The sequence below is a fragment of the Hylobates moloch genome, unplaced genomic scaffold (genome assembly GCF_009828535.3).
Source record: "Hylobates moloch isolate HMO894 unplaced genomic scaffold, HMol_V3 SCAFFOLD_13, whole genome shotgun sequence".
Classification (NCBI taxonomy): Eukaryota; Metazoa; Chordata; class Mammalia; order Primates; family Hylobatidae; genus Hylobates; species Hylobates moloch.
In genome coordinates, this window is record NW_026652288.1 from 60,790,621 (window position 1) to 60,812,814 (window position 22,194).

The following is a 22,194-nucleotide window of genomic DNA, read 5'->3' on the forward strand; positions in this document are numbered from 1 at the left end:
GGCCTGGGAGCAGGGTCTGATAAGCAAGGGGAAGGTAGCCAATGATGGAGTGAAATACAAGGTAAGTGTCTTGTTAAGCAATAATTACTGCTAATGTTTTTAAGTTTGCCAGTATTGATAGAGGGCTTATCTGTAATAAGGAGCTGGAAGGCTCCAATTGTTTCAGTGATGTGTGTAGTTGGGCTTTGGAGATGAAGAGTGAAGGAACATCGAGAAGGCGAAAGGTTACCTAGGGGAATTCCAGTGGGTCTTTGCTGAGAGATACATAAAGGAGCAGCCACAGGAATAGTAGTTTGTGTTGTGAGGGATCCAAATATAGGGGGAGTAGAGTTGATATAAGGAGAAAGGTTTTGTAAATATGTGCAGGGGAGGGCGGCAGCTTGCTGATGTGAAATGTCTGGGGAGGTCTTGCTGGACCTGTCTAGAAAATAAAGAAGTTCTTCAGGAGGGTAAAGGTGAGGGCTGTTAAAGGAAGTTTGGAGGTGTAGGGAGACAGGAGATATTGCCCAGTCTGTATGTAAGGCAGGGACAGCTGTGTAGGGGCTGGAAGAAAGGGAAATGCAAAGCCAGCAATTGTTCACTAAGGAGGGATTAAAAATGGCTAGGAGAGAGTGAGTAAGGTTGATAGTGTGTTGGAGATGGCTGGGGAGAGGTAGAGCGTGACATAAGAATGGGAATGAGAATAAGAGTGAGTATAAAAGTAAAGAATAGAACTTCATCAGGGTGAAAGTATTGGAGGGTGCCCTGTCAGCAAAGATCATCTATCCACTCTAAGAGGGAGTTAAGAGTGGTGGTTTGGGGATAGCACCAGGAGGTATCAGCTGTGATGGCTTGGAGAAACAGTGTAAACCAGCAGTGTAAACAAGAGTAGGGCATTTATGAGTAGTTGAGAACAATGAATAGGAGTATGACTAGACAGAAGATAGTAGGGATGACTAGTTTTTGGGGCTCAGTCCGAGTAATGGGGCTGACTGCATAAAGCCCTGTTGTGAAAAGTAGGGTAAGGATGAACAGACCTAATAGAATGAAGGGATGTATTAGGCTCATAAGGGTTATTACTGTTCTTCAAAAATGCGAGTGAGTTTAAGGGAAGTAGGGGAAAGTACTTGCGACTTCCAGGAGGAAGAGGAGAGATTAGGCTGTCTGTCTGATGGACACAGCTTTATTCTGGAATGATAAACCCAGTGGGTAGGATCCTGCAGGCAGATGGTAGTTGGGGTACCATAGATGACTAAGTAGGGTCCAGTCTATCGAGGTTGTAGAGTTTGAGGGGTCAGATTCTTAGCAAGAACTGATCGTCCAGCTAGGGTGTCTTCATATGGCTGGGAATCTGGAGTAGGCAAGAGAAGATTAGCAGCCTGGTGAATTTCCTGTCTAGCCTGTTGGGGGACTGGAAGATAGTCGCCTAGAGGGCTGGCGTCTGGGATGAGGTTGGGGCCAAGCAAGAAAATGCATCCATAAAAATGTTCAAATGGACTGTACCCTGCAGCATCTCGAGGACAGGCTCTAATTCTGAGAAGGGCAAGAGGTAAAAGTACTATCCAGTCCTTTTTAAGTTGGAGGCTGAGCTTGGTGAAGTGTGTTTTTAAAAGACCATTAGTCCAAATGTCCAACAACGATAGACTGGATTAAGAAAATGTGGCACATATACACCATGGAATACTATGCAGCCATAAAAAATGATGAGTTCGTGTCCTTTGTAGGGACATGGATGAAACTGGAAAACATCATTCTCAGTAAACTATCGCAAGGACAAAAAACCAAACACCGCATGTTCTCACTCATAGGTGGGAATTGAACAATGAGAACTCATGGACACAGGAAGGGGAACATCACACTCCGGGGACTGTTGTGGGGTGAGGGGAGGGGGGAGGGACAGCATTAGGAGATACACCTAAGGTCAGGAATCAACTAGCACATGGATACATATGTAACAAAACTTGACATTCTGACATGTACTTTAAACCTAAAGTATAAAAAAAAAAAAAAAAAATTCCACTGAATACCAAGAGCCTGAGAAACTGCTTGGGTGATTTGACTAGTAAAGGCCAGTCCGTTATTGGACTGTATAGAGGTGGGAAGGCCAAACCAAGGAATTATGTCTGACAGAAGGGAAGAAATGACCATGGTTGCCTTCTCAGACCCTGTGGGAAAGGCTTCTACCCATCCAGGGAAAGTGTCTACCCAGACCAAGAGGTATTTTAGTTATCTGACTCGGGGCATGTGAATTAAGTCAATTTGCCAGTCCTGGGCAGGGGCAAATCCCTGAGCTTGATGTGTAGGAAAGGGAGGAGCCCTGAACAATCCCTGAGGGGTAGTAGAATAGCAGATAGAACACTGAGAAGTTATTTCCTTGAGGATAGATTTCCATGATGGAAAGGAAATGAGAGGTTCTAAGAGATGGACTAGCGGCTTGTAACATACATGGAAGAGGTTATGAAATGATGACAGAATAGAATGGGCCTGTGAGGCTGATAGGAGATATTTTGCTTGGTCTAAGAACCCTTTGCCTTGTGTGGGAAGAGACTGATAGGAGGAAGTTTCAGTGGACGAGTAGGTGGGAGTGACCAATGAGAAGGAGAAAAACTGACTGCGAGGGACAAGTTGGAACACTAGCTGCTTCTTTAGCCACCTTATCAGCATAAGCATTGCCTAGAGCAATGGGATCTGACGCCTTTTGATGGCCATTGCAGTGAATGACTCCAGCTTGCTTTGGAAGTAAAGCGGCCTTGAGAAGAGTTTTTATTAAAGAGGTATTAATGATAGAGGACCCTTGCATAGTGAGGAAACTTCTTTCTGCCCATATAACAGCATGGTGGTGCAGGATATGGAAGACATATTTAGAGTCAGTATAAATGTTGATGCCTAGTCCCTTTGCAAGAGTGAGGGCCTGAGTTAAGGCAATGAGTTTGGCTTGCTGAGAGTTAGTGGAGGGGGCAGAGCAGTGGCCTCAATGATAGATGTGGAAGATACTATAGCATAGCCTGCCTTTGCTGGTGAGTGGCAATTGGCCTGGTGGAACTGCCATCAATAAACCAAATGTGATCAGGTTGAGGAACAGGGAAGAAGGAAATATGGGGAAATGGGGTGAATGTTAGGTGGATCAGAGAGATACAGTCATGCGGGTCAGGTGTGGTATCTGGAATAATGTGGGAGGCCAGATTGAAGTCCGGGCCAGGAACAATGGTAACTGTGGGAGACTCAACAAAGAATGAGTATAGTTGGAGGAGCCGGGGAGCAGAAAGTATATGTGTCAGGTATGAGGAAGAAAATAGATTTTGGAAGTTATGAGAGCTGTAGAGAGTGAGTTGAACATAGTTTGTGATTTTGAGGGCCTCTAAAAGTATTAGGGTGGCAGCAGCTGCTGCACAGAGACATGATGGCCAGCCTAAAACAGTATGGTCAAGTCGTTTGGACAAAAAGACTACAGGGTGCAGTCCCAGTCCTTGTATAAGAATTCCAACTGCATAGCCCTGGACTTCAGCTGTGTGTAATGAAAGCGGTTGGGATGAGTCAGGGAGAGCTAGTGTGGGGGCAGTCTCTAAAGCTGTCTTCAAGGAACTGAAAGAGGAGTGGGGAAAGGATTTAAGATCTATGGGGTCAGCTAGGTTTCCTTTTGTGAGTTTATATAATGGTTTTGTTAGGATGGCAAAACCAGGTATCCAAAGGTGAAAGTATCCAAACATGCCTAGGAAGGAAAGGAGTTGTTGTTGTGTAGAAGGTGTTCGGATTTGAGAGATCAGTCAGACACAATCAGCAGGGAGACCACGTGTGTTTTTATGAAGAATTATGTTGAAGTAGGTAATGGATGGAGAAGAAACTTGAGCTTTGGAGGGGGATACCCGATATCCTTTGGAGAATGAATGTTGAAGGAACAGGTGGGTGACTTGTTGAGAATTCCTCAAAAAGTTAAAAATAGAGTGCCATATGACCCAGCAATTCCACTTTTAGATGTATGTCCCATATGGCACGTGGAGAATTGTACATGGATATTCACAGCAGCATTATTTGTAATAGACAAAAAATGGAAACAACCCAAATGTTTACTAGCTGATGAATGGATGAACAAAATATAGTATATCCATACAAAGAATATTATTCAGCCATAAAAAGGAGTGAAGTATTGAGATATGCTATAACATAGATGAACCTTAAAAACGTTAGGCTAAGTGAAAGAAACCAGTAACAAAGGGTCACATATTGTATAATTTCACTGATACAAAATGTTCATAATAGGCAAATTTATAGAGACAGGAACCAGATTAGTGGTTGCCTAGGGCTAGGGAAAGAAAGCCATGGGAAGTGACTGCTAATGGGTATGAGTTTTCTTTTTAAGGTGATAAATGCTGTAAAATTAGATAGTGGTAATGGTTGTAAAACCTTATGAATTTGCTAAAAATTACATAATTATATACTTTAAAAGAATGAATCTACGTTATGTGAGTTACATATCAATTTTTTTAAAAAAGATGTTAGATTCCTGGTGACATGTTGTTCAGTTCTAGCACCTGATTCACTGAGAAGATTTTGGGCTGGAAGGAAAAATGTAGCTCACCTCCAACTGCAAGAAAGCTTTAGAATGCATTAGTCTTAGAATAAATTAAGGCTGTCCATCCATGATCTGATGAACCAGAAAAGTACCAGCCTAGACTGATGGAAGTTGCATCCATGTAAAAGTCAGCTGTGGATGACAGTTCCTGTCTCATATATTTGCTCATCAACCTTCCCCTTTTTCTCCTCAATCCACTTGTGCTGATTAGTTTCCATTTGCCCTACTCCCAACCTTAGTCCATTATGTTCTCTTTCCCACCTTGAACTATGATTCCAGAGAATAACTTTCAACAGTGCATCTCCTGGGCTCTCCTACCTTTTGGAGTCCAGTTGGGTTTGGCCAATGGAAGGCATCAAAGGTTTGATTGAAGGGTGAAAGCAAAGAAGTTGAGATATTTATTCTTCTGTCTTCTCCCCGCTCCCCTACTCCCAGTGCTTGCCTCCTTACCACCCTGGTAGTAGCTTCATTCCTCTGCACTTATGGCTCCTGTCAGGCGATCCCTCTTCCACATCTCCAGTGTTCACCAGGCTCTACTTTTCCTTCCCTTTGCCTTTTCAGACCAAGGAGTGATAAGGCTTCTTCCTTGTCATTTCTTTTCCTGCCATGTCAGTTTCTTGTCGTAACAAAGGCTGATATCCTACCCCTTTCTCTTTGTATCTCCCTGACTCTAACTCTAACTTCTTGAGAAAACTGCTGATACTCACTTCTGAGATCCTTGTTTATTCTCTAGGAATAACCACATTGATGGATGGGGGAGTGAGGAAAGGATTACATATTTATAATTCCTTTCCCTCTATTTTATTCTTCAAATATAATTGAGAGATGGCAGCTACCTGGGACACAGTGCAGGATTTGCTCTATTCAGGGTCTTAGTGTCTTAAAGATATGGAGACAGGAAAGGGCTCACTGGGCAGCTTGGCCATGCACCAATGGGATTTTTAGAGATGGCCTGGTACCCAAGTTGCCCTGAAGCATTTAAGACTTCGTCTTTCAGCCATTTTTATTTCTAAACATGATAGCTTTTGTGAGTGAGAATTCATGTTATATGGCAAGCTAGTTTCAAGCTAGAATAGTTTAGGGTCAAGGCAGAGCCTGAAAAGAACCTATAATTATTTTATTATATAGAATACAGAACTTCTGACATCAAAATTTATGAGTTCAGTCTGTCTGAGTTTGTTCAGGCCAAAACCACTAAAAATGAAACTTTTATCAGGCAAAATCAGATATATTGACCCACTGCAATAAGAGAGACAAACATACTAGAAGAACCATGAAGCATCTCACCAAAGGGAAACATAGAGTTAGATAGATAGAATTGGGGAGAAGAGTAGAATTTAGGTGAATTTCAATGCAGGGGTGTTTTGTAGGCTCAAAGCAAAACAGGGCTGTGTAAAGTGGTCAACATCACATCCAATCTGCAAACTAGACCCAGGATTTTGTTTCCTCGGAAGAAAAGAAAGTTAAGATAGATGTGGAATTTTGTGTGCAGAAACCCCTTATCTGAAGCTCTGCACCTGGGTTGTAAATAGAGACTATTTCTATGTGTCAGAGTAACTTAGATCTCCAAGGCAGCATGGATTGTTTCATTTTTACTGATATACTTTCAAACAACAATTTTAATCAAATCATTTAAATTTCTGAAAGTCTCAGATTTTAGAGAACAAAGTTTCTCAGTGCCTAAGAAAATAGTAGACACTTAAAGAAGGGAGTTGTTATGACAGCTTCAGTGTGTTCTTGGGTGAAAATATCGTTTCCTGTTAACTTTGCAACTGGTTTTATCTATGTTTTTTCTTCCAATCTGAGGAACAGTAGGGCAGATTTTTATAGTCTGAGCTAATTTTTACTTCCTTATTACCTTGATCAATTGCAGTAGACATGGAGCATAAGCAAGAAATAAGCTTTTGTAAAATTAAGATGCTGAGTTTCTGAGGTGTTTTATTTGTTTTTGTTTTGTTTTGTTATGTTTTATCATAGCATAACCAAGCCTACTCTGTATGTCACATAAATTTCTGTTTTAGTTAAATTTCCATAAAATGAAGTACTGGCTTAGGAGCTGGCAGCATGTGGCAGAAAACTGTTATTGGAGGATGAAAAGATGTATATCCATTATTACCCAGTGGCCAAACATTTGGTAAAACTTGGAGGACACATCGTGTTCCTCATAAATTTGTAGCCTTAGAAGAAGAGGTTGAAAAATAGAATGTTGGTAGCCTGTATTGGCTGCTGATGACTATGTTTGGCAGGGTAATATAAGAAATAGATGGACTCAGAAAAGAATTGGCTAATTTAAAAGCAGGAAAGAGCATAGAAAATGTCCACAAACTTGGAAATTTATAGAGTTGGAAAAGGCAACCATTTCTGAGCCCCAAGCAATAAAAAGTAGCATTTAAAAAATGCCCTGATTACAAAGTCTGATTAAAACTTATTGCTGGCTGGGCATGGTGGCTCATGCCTGTAATCCCAACACTTTGGGAGGCTGAGGTGGGCGGATCACGAGGTCGGGAGATTGAGACCACAGTGAAACCCCATCTCTACTAAAAATACAAAAAATTAGCCAGGTGTGGTGGCGGGTGCCTGTAGTCCCAGCTACTTGGGAGGCTGAGGCAGGAGAATGGCATGAACCTGGGAGGCAGAGCTTGCAGTGAGCCAAGATCATGCCACTGCACTCCAGCCTGGGTGACAGAGCTAGACTCAATCTCAAAAAAAAAAAAAAAAACTTATTGCGGAAGCAAGGATCAAATCAAGGTAAAGCCAGTGGACATATTGCTAAAACTTCCGTATGGATTAATATGGCACCTGTGATATCTTTTTAATTGGCTGAAATCGTTCAGGGTAAAAAACAAAAGATGCAGCCCTCCCACCAAAGACATTCCCAAAGTAACTGCAACTGAGAGAGGGAGAGGAAGGGGCATATATAAAGCAAAGAAATATAGCAAATTGCAAAGAGAAATGAAAACGTATGTTCATACAAAAACTTGTACACAAGTGCTTATAGCAGCATTATTTATAATAGCCAAAATGTAGAAAGAACCCAAACATCCATGAACTGATGGATAAATATAATGTGGTATATGTGTACAATGCAATATTATTTGACAGTAAAAAATATTAAGTACAGATATGTGCTACAACATGGATGAATCTTAAAAACATTGTGACTAAGTGAAAGAAGCTAGTCACAAAGGCCATATGCAGTATTGTATGATTCACTTTATATGACATGTCCAGAATAGGCAAATCCATAACAGGAAGCAGATTGGTGGTTGCCTAGGGCTGGGGATAGAATGGGGTGAGGTGGGAGAAGGTGGGGAGAAATGGAGAGTGATTGCTAGTGGATATGCTGTTTCTTTATGGGGTGACAAAAATGTTCTGTAATTGGTGGTGACAGTTACACAATTATATAGTCATGTATCACTTAGCAATGGGCATATGTTCTGAGAAATATGTCATTAGGTGATTTGTTCTTTTGGGGACATCATAGACTGTAATTACACAAACCCGGATTGTATTCCGTACTGCACACCTACACTATATCACATAGCCTATTGCTCCTAGGCTACTACAAATCTGTACAGCATGTTACTGTACTGAATACTGTAGGCAATTAAAACACAGTGGTAAGTATATGTGCATCTAAACATATCTAAACATAGAAATGCTACAATTAAAATACAGTATAAAAGATTTAAAATGGCACATCTATATGGGACATTGTATTAGTCCATTCTCATGCTGCTAAAAAGAACTGCCTGAGACTGGGTAATTTCTAAAGAAAAGAGGTTTAATTGACTCAGAGTTCTGCAGGTCTGTGGAGGCCTCAGGAAACTTACAATCATGGCAGAAGGGAAAGCAAACATGTCCTTCTTCACATGGCAGCAGGAAGGGGAAGAATGAGAGCTGAACAAAGGAAGCAGCCCCTTAAAAAACCATTGGACCTCATAAGAACTTAATCACTATCATGAGAATAGCATGGAGAAATCACCCCCAAGATTCAATTACCTTGCACTGAGTCCCATGACGTGTGAGGATTATAGGAACTACAAATCAAAATGAGATTTGAGTAAGGACACAGCCAAACCATATTGGGCACTTACCATGTTGGAGCTTGCAGGACTGGAAGTTGCTCTTGGTAAGTCAGTCAGTGTGTGGTGAGTGATTGTGAAGGCCTAAGACATTACTGTAAACTACTGTAGACTTTACAAACACTGTACACTTAGGCTACATTAAATTTATGTAAAAACTCTTTTCCTTCAATAACAAATTAACTTTCTGTAACCGTTTTACTGTATAAACTTTAATTTTTTTTTTTTTCTTGAGACAGAGTCTTGCTCTGTCACCAGGCTGGAGCACAGTGGCACAATTTTGGCTCACTGCAATCTCTGACTCCCTGGTTTAAGCAATTCTCCTGCCACAGCCTCCCAAGTAGCTGGGATTACAGGCATGTGCCACCACATGCAGCTAATTTTTGTATTTTTAGTAGAGACGGGGTTTCACCATGCTGGCCGGGATGGTCTCGATCTCCTGACCTCATGATCCGCCCACCTCAATCTCCCTAAGTGCTGGGATTACAGGCATGAGCCACCACACCTGGCCTAAACTTTAAAATTTTTTAACTTTTGACTCTTTTTTATAATACAATTTAGCTTAAAACACAAACACATTGTACAGCAATACAAAAATATCTTCTTTCTTTCTTTCTTTCTTTCTTTCTTTCTTTCTTTCTTTCTTTCTTTCTTTCTTTCTTTCTTTTTTCTTTCTTTCTTTCTTTCTTTCTTTCTTTCTTTCTTTCTTTCTTTTGAGATGAAGTCTCACTCTGTTGCCCAGGCTGGAGTGCAGTAGCGCTATCTCAGCTCACTGCAAGCTCTGCCTCCCAGGTTCACGCCATTCTCCTGCCTCAGCCTCCCGAGTAACTGGGAGTACAGGCGCCCACCACTACGCCCGGCTAATTTTTTGTATTTTTAGTAGAGACGGGGTTTCTCTGTGTTAGCCAGGATGGTCTTGATCTCCTGACCTCATGATCTGCCTGCCTCAGCCTCCCAAAGTGCTGGGATTACAGGCATGAGCCACCTTGCCCGGCCTTCTTTCTTTATACCTACATTCGGTAAGCTTTTCTCTATTTTTAAATGTTTTAACTTTGTTTTACTTTCTATGCTTTTTTGTTGAAAACTAAGACACAAACACATTAATGTAGGCCTACACAGGGTAAGGATCATAAGTATCACTGGTCTTACACTTCCACATCTTGTCTCACTGGAGGGTCTTCAGGCACAGTAACACATAGAGCTGTTACACCTAAGGTAACAATAACTTCCTCTGGAAGACCACCTGAAAGACCTGGCTGAGGCTATTTTGCAGTTCACTTTATTTTCATAAGTAGAAGCAGACTCTAAGTTAAAAAGTATAGTATAGTAAGTGCATAAGCCAGTGACATAGCATTTATTAAGTCTTATGTATTTTATATGCTAAACTTTAATACAACTGGAAGCTCAGTAGGTTTGTTTATACAAGCATCACCACAAATATGTGAGTAATGCATTGTGCCAAGACTTCATGACAGCTATGATGACACCAGGCGATAGTCATTTTTCAGCTCCATTATAATCTTATGGGACTACTGTCATATATGAGGTCTGTTGTTGGCTGACAGCATTATGTGGCACATGGCTGTACTAAAAACCGCTGAATTGTACACTCTAAATAGATGCATTGTATGTTTTATGAATTATATCTAAAAAATACAATTATGTCTAGAAAATAACTGTAGATGTGACTATTGGCATGTAGAACTGACTGGAATCAGATGAGAAGATTATTGAATTTTTGAGAGAGTTAAACTGCTAAAGGGATCACTAGCTTAGAAAAAAAAGAAGCTGACTGCACAGAATTTTACACAAGCCTTAGCCCCAACCTTCTGAGTAGGAAGTGGGCTAAGATATCTTTCTAACCTCTAAAGAAGACATATTCGTTAATTTCCGCTTCTGATGAGGCCAAACACGATATCAGAAAAAGAAGAATCTTACAAAAGGTACGTGCAAGGGCTGTGGAGATAGGTGGATTGAGGAATCCCTTCTGGTGGAGGAGGCAGAATTGGAGCCTAATAAAGGAATTTATCCCTCTTCAGTGTAGGAAGTCCTTCTAAGGTTGGCCCAAGAGGGTTTTAGAATTTCAACAGACCCTGACTTCCAAATGGCAGCATTTAGGGCACATATCCCTCCCTGATCCACTACTGTATGATATATTGAGGGCTGATAACTTGTCTTTTTAGCTTGTTGGACTTGGAGCAAAAGGCATCCCATCCAGACTTTATGTAGACATAATAGGGTGTCAGCCCATGATGCAGAAACTACCACACATCTCCTAGGGGAGCTAGAATTTAAGTTGAATACTGAAGAGGAGACTTTTGGGTTGTCTCCCTCAGGAAGAGTGTATTTTAAGTGCAGGTGGGAGAGGGAACCAAATATTTGGTGACTAGAAAGGTGGACTGTGATGTCATCAGTGATTTTCAACAAATACTCTTGTTCTCTCTGCTTCCTGCCACATGTTGGGATCACAGTTCTCAGGTTCATTGTATAAGACCATATGACTTATCTCATTGCCAGTGAAATGCAAGCAGAAGATATGCGTGTATTTCCCAAGAGAAATTTTAAGAACCAGTGCACAATTCACCTCAATCTCTTCCTTTTTCTAAAGTGGTAAGCATGAGTTGAGATGCCTGGGTCCACCCTATGGTCACACATTGGATACATCACATGAAGAAGAAAGAAATCTTAATTGCGTTAAGCCACTGAGATTTGGAGTGTTTTGTTACACAGCATAACTTATACTGTCTGATATACATAGTAAGATCAAATGCCTCATGTAAGCAAAGTGCATGCTGCCAGGTGTACTTTATATTATTAACTAGATAGCAATAATTAAACTGTCTCCAAGACAGGTTATTTATTTTCTTTCATTTCATTCCATCACAAAGTCATCTAAGCTTTCCTCTAAGCAGAACCAGTGGAAGAAGCATATCCATACTCATTAAACTACTCACATACATACGTAAAAAGACTCATCGACGTTTGATGCATTAATCTTTGATACATTGTGCTGCCATATGACTGTGACTTCAGATAGTCCAGGAATGCTTTTCTCCACTTGCACCAATGCCTATATAATTCATTTGCACATTAAAATTTTGAAAGTGGAGACAGGGCATGAAGTATCGATTTAACTATTTATCATTTAGTTCTGGAGATGAATTCACTCTTTCATTTAATAAATATTTATTGAGCATATAATATGGGCTGCTCCAGAGGTATTTCTAAATATGAATCTCTTATTCTCAGCCCTTTAAAAACACTTTTAATGATTTTCCAAGTACTGCAGCAAGATGTATTTTATTACTAGTAGAGGATTTTGCAGCCTGGAATCCAATTATAAAAGTATATGCAAAATGTAGTGTATTTGGATTGTTCTGGGAAGAAGATATATAGCACATCAGATTGTCAGCTCAGACACCTCTGTGGGCTGCCTCTCCAGACACTCTTGCTGAGTTAGCTAACCCTCTTTCATATTCCCTGGGAACCCTATGCTTCTCTCTACTGCAGCTTCTATCACACTGTATGGTAGTTGACTGCCCACTTATCTGTTAGCCTCACCAGAGTGTGAGTTCTTTAATTTTAAATTTTTGTGGGTACATAGTAGGTATATATATTCATGAAGTATATGGGATATTTTGATACAGGCACATACAATGTGTAATAATCACCTCACGGTAAATGGGGTATCTGTTACCTCAAGCATTTATCCTTTGTGTTATAAACAATCCAGTTATATTATTTTAGTTACTTTAAAATGTACAGTTAAATAATTATTGACTACAGTCATCCTGTTGGGCTATCAAATACTAGATATTATTCATCCTTTCTAACAATTTTTGTACCCATCGTATGAGAACATATGATGTTTGTTTTTCCATTCCTGAGTTGCTTCACTTCGAATAATAGTCTCCATTCCCATCCAGGTTACTGCAAATGCCATTGATTCATTCCTTTTTATGGCTGAGTAGTATTCCATATATATATACCATAGTTTACTTATTCACTCATTGATTGATGGGCATTTGTGCTGGTTCCTTATTTTTGCAGTTGCCAACTGTGCTGCTATAAACGTGTGTGCAAGTATCTTTTTCATATAATGACTTCTTTTCCTCTGGTAGAATACCCAATAATGGGATTACTGGATCAAATGCTAATTCTATTTTTAGTTCTTTAAGGAATCTCCACACTCTTTCCCAGTGGTTGTACTAGTTTACATTTCCACCAGCAGTGTAGAAGTGTTCCCTTTTCACCACATCCATTCCAACATCTATTATTTTTTGATTTTTTGATTATTGCCATTCTTGTGGGATTAAGGTGATATCACTTTGTGATTTTGATTTGCATTTCCTTAATCATTAGTGATGTGGAGTATTTTTTCATGTGTTTGTTGGCCATTTGTATATCTTCTTTTGAGAATTGTCTATTCATGTCCTTAGCCCACTTTTTGACGAGATTGTTTGTTTTTTTCTTACTGATTTGTTTGAGTTCCTTGTAGATTCTGGATATTAGTCTTTTGTCAGATGTATAGATTGTGAAGATTTCCTCCCACTCTGTGAGTTGTCTGTTTACTCTGCTGACTGTTCCTTTTGCCATGCAAAAGCTCTTTAGTTTAATTAAGTCTCACCTATTTATCTTTGTTTTTGTTTTGTTTCATTTTGTTTGCATTTGTTTTCTTGGTCATGAAATCTTTGCCTAAGCCAATGTCTAGAAGGGTTTTTCCAATATTATCTTCAATAATTTTTATAGTCTCAGGTCTTAGATTTAAGTCCTTGATCCATCTTGAGTTGATTTTTCTTTAAGGTGAGAGATGAGGATCCAGTTTTATTCTCCTACGTGTGGCTTGCCAATTATCCCAGCATCATGTGTTGAATAGGGTGTCCTTCTCCCACTTTATGTTTTTGTTTGTTTTGTCGAAGATCAGTTGGCTGTAAGTATTTGGTTTTATTTTCGGGTTCTCTATTCTGTTCCATTGGTCTAGGTGCTTATTTTTATACCAGTACCATACTGTTTTGGTGACTGTAGTCTTATAGTATAGTTTGAAATCTGGTAATGTGATGCCTCCAGATTTTCTTTTTGCTTAATCTTGCTTTGGCTATGTGGGCTCTTTTTTGGTTTCATATGGATTTTAGAATTGTTTTTTCTAGTTCTGTGAAGAATGATTATTGTATTTTGATCAGAATTGCATTGAATTTGTAGATTGTTTTTTATTTTTGTGCATCTCTTGTATGTTTTTATATTTGAGATTACCATGAGGTTTACAAATAATATCTATAACCCATTATTTTAAACTGATGAAAACTTAACATTGATTGCATAAACAAAGAAACTAACAAGCAAACAAAAGGAAAACTAATAAAAACTCCCTCCTTCAACTTTCTCTCCCCACCTTTTAACTCTTTGTCTTTTCTATTTATATCTTACTCTACTATGTCTTAAAAAGTTATAGTTATTATTGTGATCAGTTCATCTTTTTGTCTTTCTACTTAAGATATGAGTAATTTATATACTACAATTACAGTGTTTTAGTAGTCTGTGTTTTTCTCTGTACTTACTATTACCAGTGAGTTTTGTATCTTCAGATGATTTCTTACTGGTCATTAATGTCCTTTTCTTTCAGATTGAAGAACTCGCTTTAGCATTTCTTGTAGGACAGGTCTGGTGTTGGTAAAATCTCTCAGCTTTTGTTTGGGAAAGGCTTTATTTCTCTTTCTTGTTTGAAGGATATTTTTGCTGGCTATTCTTTTGTAGGATAAAACTTTTTTTCCTCCTTCAGTACTTTCAATATGTCCTGCCACTCTCTCCTGGCCTGTGAGGGTTCTACTGAAAAGTCTGCTGCCAGATGTATTGGAGCTCCACTGCATGCTATATATTTCCTTTCTGTTGATGCTTTTAGGATCGTTTCTCTGTCCTTGACTTTTGGGAGTTGAATTATTAAATGTCTTGATGTAGTTTTCCTTGGGTTAAATCTTGGTGTTCTATAACCTTCTTGTACTTGGATATTGATATGTTTTTCTAGGCTTGGGAAGACCTCTGTTCTTTTCCCTTTGAATAAATTTTCTGCCTTTATCTATCAACCTCCTCAGTAAGGCCAATAACTATTAGATTTGCCCTTTTGAGGCTAGTTTCTAGATCTTGTAATTGTGCTTTATTCTTTTTTCTTTTTTCTCTTCTGACTTTGTATTTTCAAATAGGCTGTCTTCAAGCTAACTAATTCTTTCTTCTGCTTGATCAGTTCTGCTATTAAGAGACTCTGGTGTATTCTTGAGTATGTCAGTTGCATTTTTCAACTCCAGAGTTTCTTCTTGATTTTAAAAACTTATTCTATTTCTTTATTAAATTTATTTGATAAAATTATGAATTCCTTCTCTGCATTATCTTGAATTTCCTTGAGTGTCCTCAAAGTAGCTACTTTGAATTCTCTGTCTGAAAGGTCACGTATCTCTGTCTCTGTGGCATTGCCCCTGGGTGCCTTATTTAGTTTGCTTGGTGAGGTCATGTTTTTCGGGATGGTCTTGGTGCTTATGGATGTTTGTCAGTGTCTGGGCATTGAAGAGTTGTGTATTTATTGTAGTCTTTTCATTCTGGACTTGTCTGTACCCATCCTTCTTGGGAAGGTTTTCCAGATATTTGAAGCAAATTGGGCATTGTGGTCTAAGTTTTTGGTCACTGCAGCCGTATCTGCATTAGGGGGCACTCCAAGCCCAGTAATGCTATAATTCTTGTAGCCTAGTAGAGGTACTGCCTTAGTGGTCTTGGATAAGATCTGCAATGATTATCTGGATTACGAGGCAGAGACTCTTGTTCTCTTCCCTTGCTTTCTCCCAGAGTCTCCCTCTCTCTATGCTGAGCTGCCTGGAGCTAGGAGTGGTTGTAGTAACACAAGCACCCCTGTGGCCTCTACCACTGGGACTGTGCTGATTCAGAACTGAAGCCAGCACAGCGCTGGATCTTGCCCAAGGCCCACTGTAATCACAACCTGTCTACCACCTGTATTTGCTCAAGGCCCCAAGGCTCTACAATCAGTAGGTGGTGAAGCCAACAAGTCTTGTGTCCTTCTCTGCAGTGCAGCAAGTTCCCCCTGGGCCCTGGGTGGGTCCAGAGATGATGTCCAGGAGCCAGAGCCTACAGTCAAAAACCTTAGAAATCTACTTGGTGCTCTATTCTACTGTGGCTAAGCTGGCACTGAAACTACAAGACAAAGTCCTTTCCACTTTTTTCTCCCCTTTCCCCAAGCAGAGGAGTCTCTCCCTGTGTCCATCAGCACCACCACAAGCCCCAGGGAGTACTGCCATGGTGCCACCAATGTTTACTTAAGGCCCATGTGGTCTTTAGTCTGCTCTTATAATGAATGCTGCCAGGCCTGTGACTCACCCTTCAGGGCAGTAGTCTCCCCCCTGGCCCAGTGTATGTCCAAAAATGTGATCCAAGAGCCAACACCTGAAATTGGGGACCCCAGCATCCCACTTGGTGCTCTTCTCCACTCTGGCCTATCTGGTACCTAAGATGCAAGACAAAGCCCCTTTATCTTTTCTATCCTTTTCTCAAACAGAAAGTGTCTCTTCTTGTAGCCACAACAGCTGTGAGTGTGCTGTATCACACCTGAAGCCAGTACATCTCAGAGTCTCACCCATGGGCCACAGTGAGTACTACCTGGTTGCCACTGCTGATTATTCAGGTGCCAATGGCTCGCAGTCAGCAGGTGATGAATTCTTCCAGGACTCAGTCTTTCCCTTCAAGGCAGCAGGCTCTCTTCTGGCCCAGTGTGTGTCTAGAAATGACATCCAGGAGCTAGGACCTGTAATGGGGCCTCACAACTCTACCTGTTACCCTATCCTACTATGGCTGAGTTGGCATCCAAGTTGCAAACATGAAACACAGGCCTTTTCTTTAACTTTACCAAGCATCACCAGCATGAAGCAATTAAAATGACCAAATTTCCACACAAATCTGAAGGGAAACAAGCAGTAGGTTGCTTGCAGAACAACAAACAACATAAAATTCAGCGTTAACCAGAACATCTCTGAAAGAATACATTAAAAACTGCCAATAGTAGTTGCCTCTGGAGAATGGAACTAGAGGTTGGGGGATTATGAGTAAAAGGTGGGCTTTTAATTTATACATGAGCTTATAGTGCTTTTCTCAAGGAAACAAAATACAATCTTAAAAATTGTTTTAAAAGTATTACTGAAGTTTGTTCTTAAAAGTTCCTTGACCAATCTTGTACTCAAACATTTCCTCTGGCTACCTCTTGAATTATCTCTTATAATAAGTATCTCAGCTTCCTGCTGTGTAGCTGGGCCCTCTCCTTCCCTCCTACTACTTCTGCCCTCAACTGTCATTTTTTTTTCTTTTTGAGATGGAGTCTTACTCTGTTGCCCAGACTGGAGTGCAGTGGCATGATCTCGGCTCACTGTAGCCTCTGCCTGCCTGGTTCCAGCAATTCTCCTGCCTCAGCTTCCAGAGTAGCTGAGATTATAGGCACATGCCACCACACCCGGTTAATTTTTGTATTTTTAGTAGAGATTGGGTTTCACCATGTTGGCCAGGCTGGTCTTGAACTCCTGACCTCAGGTGATCAGCCTGCCTCAGCCTCCCAAAGTGCTGGGATTACAGGCATGAGCCACTGCTCCTGGCCTCCTCAACTCTTTATTCTCTACAACCCCCACCTCTTTTTTGATTCTTCCTTAATTTTATCCTCTTCTCCAGCTTTCCAAACCATGCCCAATAGGGGGTAAAAAAGGAAGCTTTATCTTTCATGTCCAAAGAGGTCATCCATCTTCTCCATGAATTATGCCATCAAATTTAGGAAGGTTCAGTTAGTCCTTATTTTAAATCACACCTCCTAGGATGTCTATAATTAAAAAATAAAAAACAAGTGCTGGCAAGGAGGTGGAAAAATTGAAATCCTTGTGCCTTGCTGGTAGCAATGCAAAATGATGCAGCAGCTATGGAAAATAGTTCAGTAGTTTCTCAAAAGGGTAAACACAGAATTACTATATGACCCAGCAATTCCACTCCTAGGTATATATCCCAAAAATTGACAGCAGGGACTCAAACGGATATCTGTATACCAATGTTCATAATAGCATTATTTATAATAAAGTGGAAATAGTTCAGTGTCCATCAACAGATGAATGGATAAACAAAATATAACTTATACATACAACAGAATATTATTCAACCATATAAAGGAATGGAATTTTGAAACATGTCACCACATGGATGGACCTGGAAAACACTGCTTAGTGAAATAAGTCGGACACAGAAGGACAAATATTACATGATCCCATTTATAAAAGGTACCTAGAAGAGGCAAATTTATAGAGACAGAAAGCAGAATAGAGGTTATCGGGGCTGAGGGGAAGAGGGTAAGAGGAGTTACTCTTTAATGAGTACAGAGGTTTTGTTGAGGATGATGAAAAACTTTTGAATACGGATAGTGGTGATAGTTACATGACATTATGAATGTATTTAATGCCACTGAACTATATTTTTAGGAACGATTAGAAAATGATAAATATTATGTGAGATATATTTTACTACAATACTCCCTCCCCCCAAAATACCATGTTTTTTCTAATTGCTATGTATTATTTCCCGTATGCAGAGGTTCTTCTTTTTATTTTTTTATACATTTTTTTCTAAGTATTTATGTCATAAACTAAATGGATAATTACATTTAAAATCTTAAAATAGGTCGGGCATGGTGGCTTACTCCTGTAATCCTAGCACTCTGAGAGGCCAAGGCGGGAGGGTCACCCCAGGTCAGGAGTTTGAGACCAGACTGACCGACATGGCAAAACCCCTCTCTACTAAAAATACAAAAAAAAAATTTTAATTATACTTTAAGTTCTAGGGTACACGTGCACAACCTGCAGGTTTGTTACATATGTATACATGTGCCATGTTGGTGTGCTGCATACATTACCTCATCATTTACATTAGGTATATCTCCTAATGCTTTCCCTCCCCTCTCCTCCTACCCCACAACAGGCCCCGGTGTAAGATGTTCCCCTTCCTGTGTCCATGAGTTCTCATTGTTCATTTCCCACCTGTGAGTGAGAACATGTGGTGTTTGGCTTTTTGTTCTTGCGATAGTTTGCTGAGAATGATGGTTTCCAGTTTCATCCATGTCCCTACAAGGGACATGAACTCATCATTTTTTATGGCTGCATAGTGTTCCATGGTGTACATGTGCCACATTTTCTTAATCCAGTCTATCATTGATGGACATTTGGGTTGGTTCCAAGTCTTTGCTATTGTGAATAGTGCTGCAATAAACATACGTGTGCATATGTCTTTATAGCAGCATGATTTATATTCCTTTGGGTATATAACCAGTAATGGGATGGCTGAGTCAAATGATATTTCTAGTTCTAGATCCTTGAGGAATCACCACACTGTCTTCCACAATGGTTGAACTAGTTTACAGTCCCACCAACAGTGTGAAAGTGTTCCTATTTCTCCACATCCTCTCCAGCACCTGTTGTTTCCTGACTTTTTAATGGTCACCATTCTAACTGGCATGAGATGGTATCTTATTGTGGTTTTGATTTGCATTTCTCTGATGGCCAGTGATGATGAGCATTTTTTCATGTGTCTGTTGGCTGCATAAATGTCTTCTTTTGAGAAGTGTCTGTTCATATCCTTTGCCCACTTTGTGATGGGGTTGTTTTTTTCTTGTAAATTAGTTTGAGTTCTTTGTAGATTCTGGATATTAGCCCTTTGTCAGATGAGTAGATTGCAAAAATTTTCTCCCATTCTGTAGGTTGCCTGTTCACTCTGATGGTAGTTTCTTGTGCTGTGCAGAAGCTCTTTAGTTTAATTAGATCCCATTTGTCAATTTTGGCTTTTGTTGCCACTGCTTTTGGTGTTTTAGACATGAAGTCTTTGCCCATGCCTATGTCCTGAATGGTATTGCCCAGGTTTTCTTCTAGGGATTTCATGGTTTTAGGTCTAACATTTAAGTCTTTAATCTGTCTTGAATTAATTTTTGTATAAGCTGTTTCAGCTTTCTACATATGGCTAGCCAGTTTTCCCAGCACCATTTATTAAATAGAGAATCCTTCCTCCATTTCTTGCTTTTGTCAGGTTTGTCAAAGATCAGATGGTTGTACATGTGTGGTGTTATTTCTGAGGGCTCTGTTCTGTTCCATTGGTCTATATCTCTGTTTTGGTAACAGCACCATGCTGTTTTGGTTACTGTAGCCTTGTAGTATAGTTTGAAGTCAGGTAGCATTATGCCTCCAGCTTTGTCCTTTTTGCTTCGGATTGTCTTGGCAATGTGGGCTCTTTTTGGTTCCATATGAACTTTAAAGTAGGTTTTTCCAGTTCTGTGAAGAAGGTCATTGGTAGCTTGATGGGGATGGCATTGAATCTATAAATTACCTTGGGCAGTATGGCCATTTTCATGATATTGATTCTTCCTATCCATGAGCATGGAATGTTCTTCCATTTGTTTGTATCCTCTTTTATTTCATTGAGCAGTGGTTGTAGTTCTCCTTGAAGAGGTCCTTCACATCCTTTGTAAGTTGGATTCCTAGGTATTTTATTCTCTTTGTAGCAATTGTGAATGGGAATTCACTCATGATTTGGCTCTCTGTTTGTCTGTTATTGGTGTATAAGAATGCTTGTGATTTTTGCACATTGATATTGTATCCTGAGAGTTTGCTAAAGTTGCTTATCAACTTAAGGAGATTTTGGGCTGAGACAATGGGGTTTTCTAAGTATACAATCATGTCATCTGCAAACAGGGACAATTTGACTTCCTCTTTTCCTAATCGAATACCCTTTATTTCTTTCTCCTGCCTGATTGCCCTGGCCAGAACTTCCAACACTATGTTGAATAGGAGTGGTGAGAGAGGGCATCCCTGTCTTGTGCCAGTTTTCAAAGGGAATGCTTCCAGTTTGTGCCCATTCAGTATGATATTGGCTGTGGGTTTGTCATAGATAGCTCTTATTATTTTGAGATACATCCCATCAATACCTAATTTCTTGAGAGTTTTTAGCATGAAGGGCTGTTGAATTTTGTCAAAGGCCTTTTCTGCATCTATTGAGATAATCATGTGGTTTTTGTCTTTGGTTCTGTTTATATGCTGGATTACATTTAATGATTTGCATATGTTGAACCAGTCTTGCATCGCAGGGATGAAGCCCACTTGATCATGGTGGATAAGCTTTTTGATATGCTGCTGGATTCGGTTTGCCAGTATTTTTTTGAGGATTTTTACATCGATGTTCATCAAGGATATTCGTCTAAAATTCTCTTTTCTTGTTGTGTCTCTGCCAGGCTTTGGTATCAGGATGATGCTGGCCTTATAAAATGAGTTAGGGAGGACTCCCTCTTTTTCTATCGATTGGAATAGTTTCAGAAGGAATGGTACCAGATCCTCCTTGTAGCTCTGGTAGAATTCGGCTGTGAATCCATCTGGTCCTGGCCTTTTTTTGCTTGTTAGGCTATTAATTATTATTATTATTATTTTTATTTTTATTATACTTTAGGTTTTAGGGTACATGTGCACAATGTGCAGGTTTGTTACATATGTATCCATGTGCCATGTTGATTTCCTGCACCCATTAGCTCGTCATTTAGCATTAGGTATATCTCCTAATACTGTCCCCGCCCCCCCCACCCCCCACCCCACAACAGTACCCGGAATGTGATGTTCCCCTTCCTGTGTCCATGAGTTCTCATTGTTCAATTCCCACCTATGAGTGAGAACATGCGGTGTTTGGTTTTTTGTCCTTGCGATAGTTTACTGAGAATGATGTTTTCCAGTTTCAACCATGTCCCTACAAAGGACACGAACTCATCTTTTTTTATGGCTGCATAGTATTCCATGGTGTATATGTGCCACATTTTCTTAATCCAATCTATTGTTGTTGGACATTTGGGTTGGTTCCAAGTCTTTGCTATTGTGAATAGTGCCACAATAAACATACGTGTGCATGTGTCTTTATAGCAGCATGATTTATACTCCTTTGGGTATATACCCAGTAATGGCATGGCTGGGTCAAATGGTATTTCTAGTTCTAGATCCCTGAGGAATAGCCACACTGACTTCCACAATGGTTGAACTAGTTTACAGTCCCACCAACAGTGTAAAAGTGTTCCTATTTCTCCACATCCTCTCCAGCACCTGTTGTTTCCTGACTTTTTAATGATGGCCTTTCTAACTGGTGTGAGACGGTATCTCACTGTGGTTTTGATTTGCATTTCTCTGATGGCCACTGATGATGAGCATTTCTTCATGTGTTTTCTGGCTGCATAAATGTCTTCTTTTGAGAAGTGTCTGTTCATGTCCTTTACCCACTTTTTGATGGGGTTGTTTGTTTTTTTCTTGTAAATTTGTTTGAGTTCATTGTAGATTCTGGATATTAGCCCTTTGTCAGATGAGTAGGTTGCAAAAATTTTCTCCCATTCTGTAGGTTGCCTGTTCACTCTGATGGTAGTTTCTTTTGCTGTGCAGAAGCTCTTTAGTTTAATGAGATCCCATTTGTCAATTTTGGCTTTTGTTGCCATTGCTTTTGGTGTTTTAGACATGAAGTCCTTGCCCA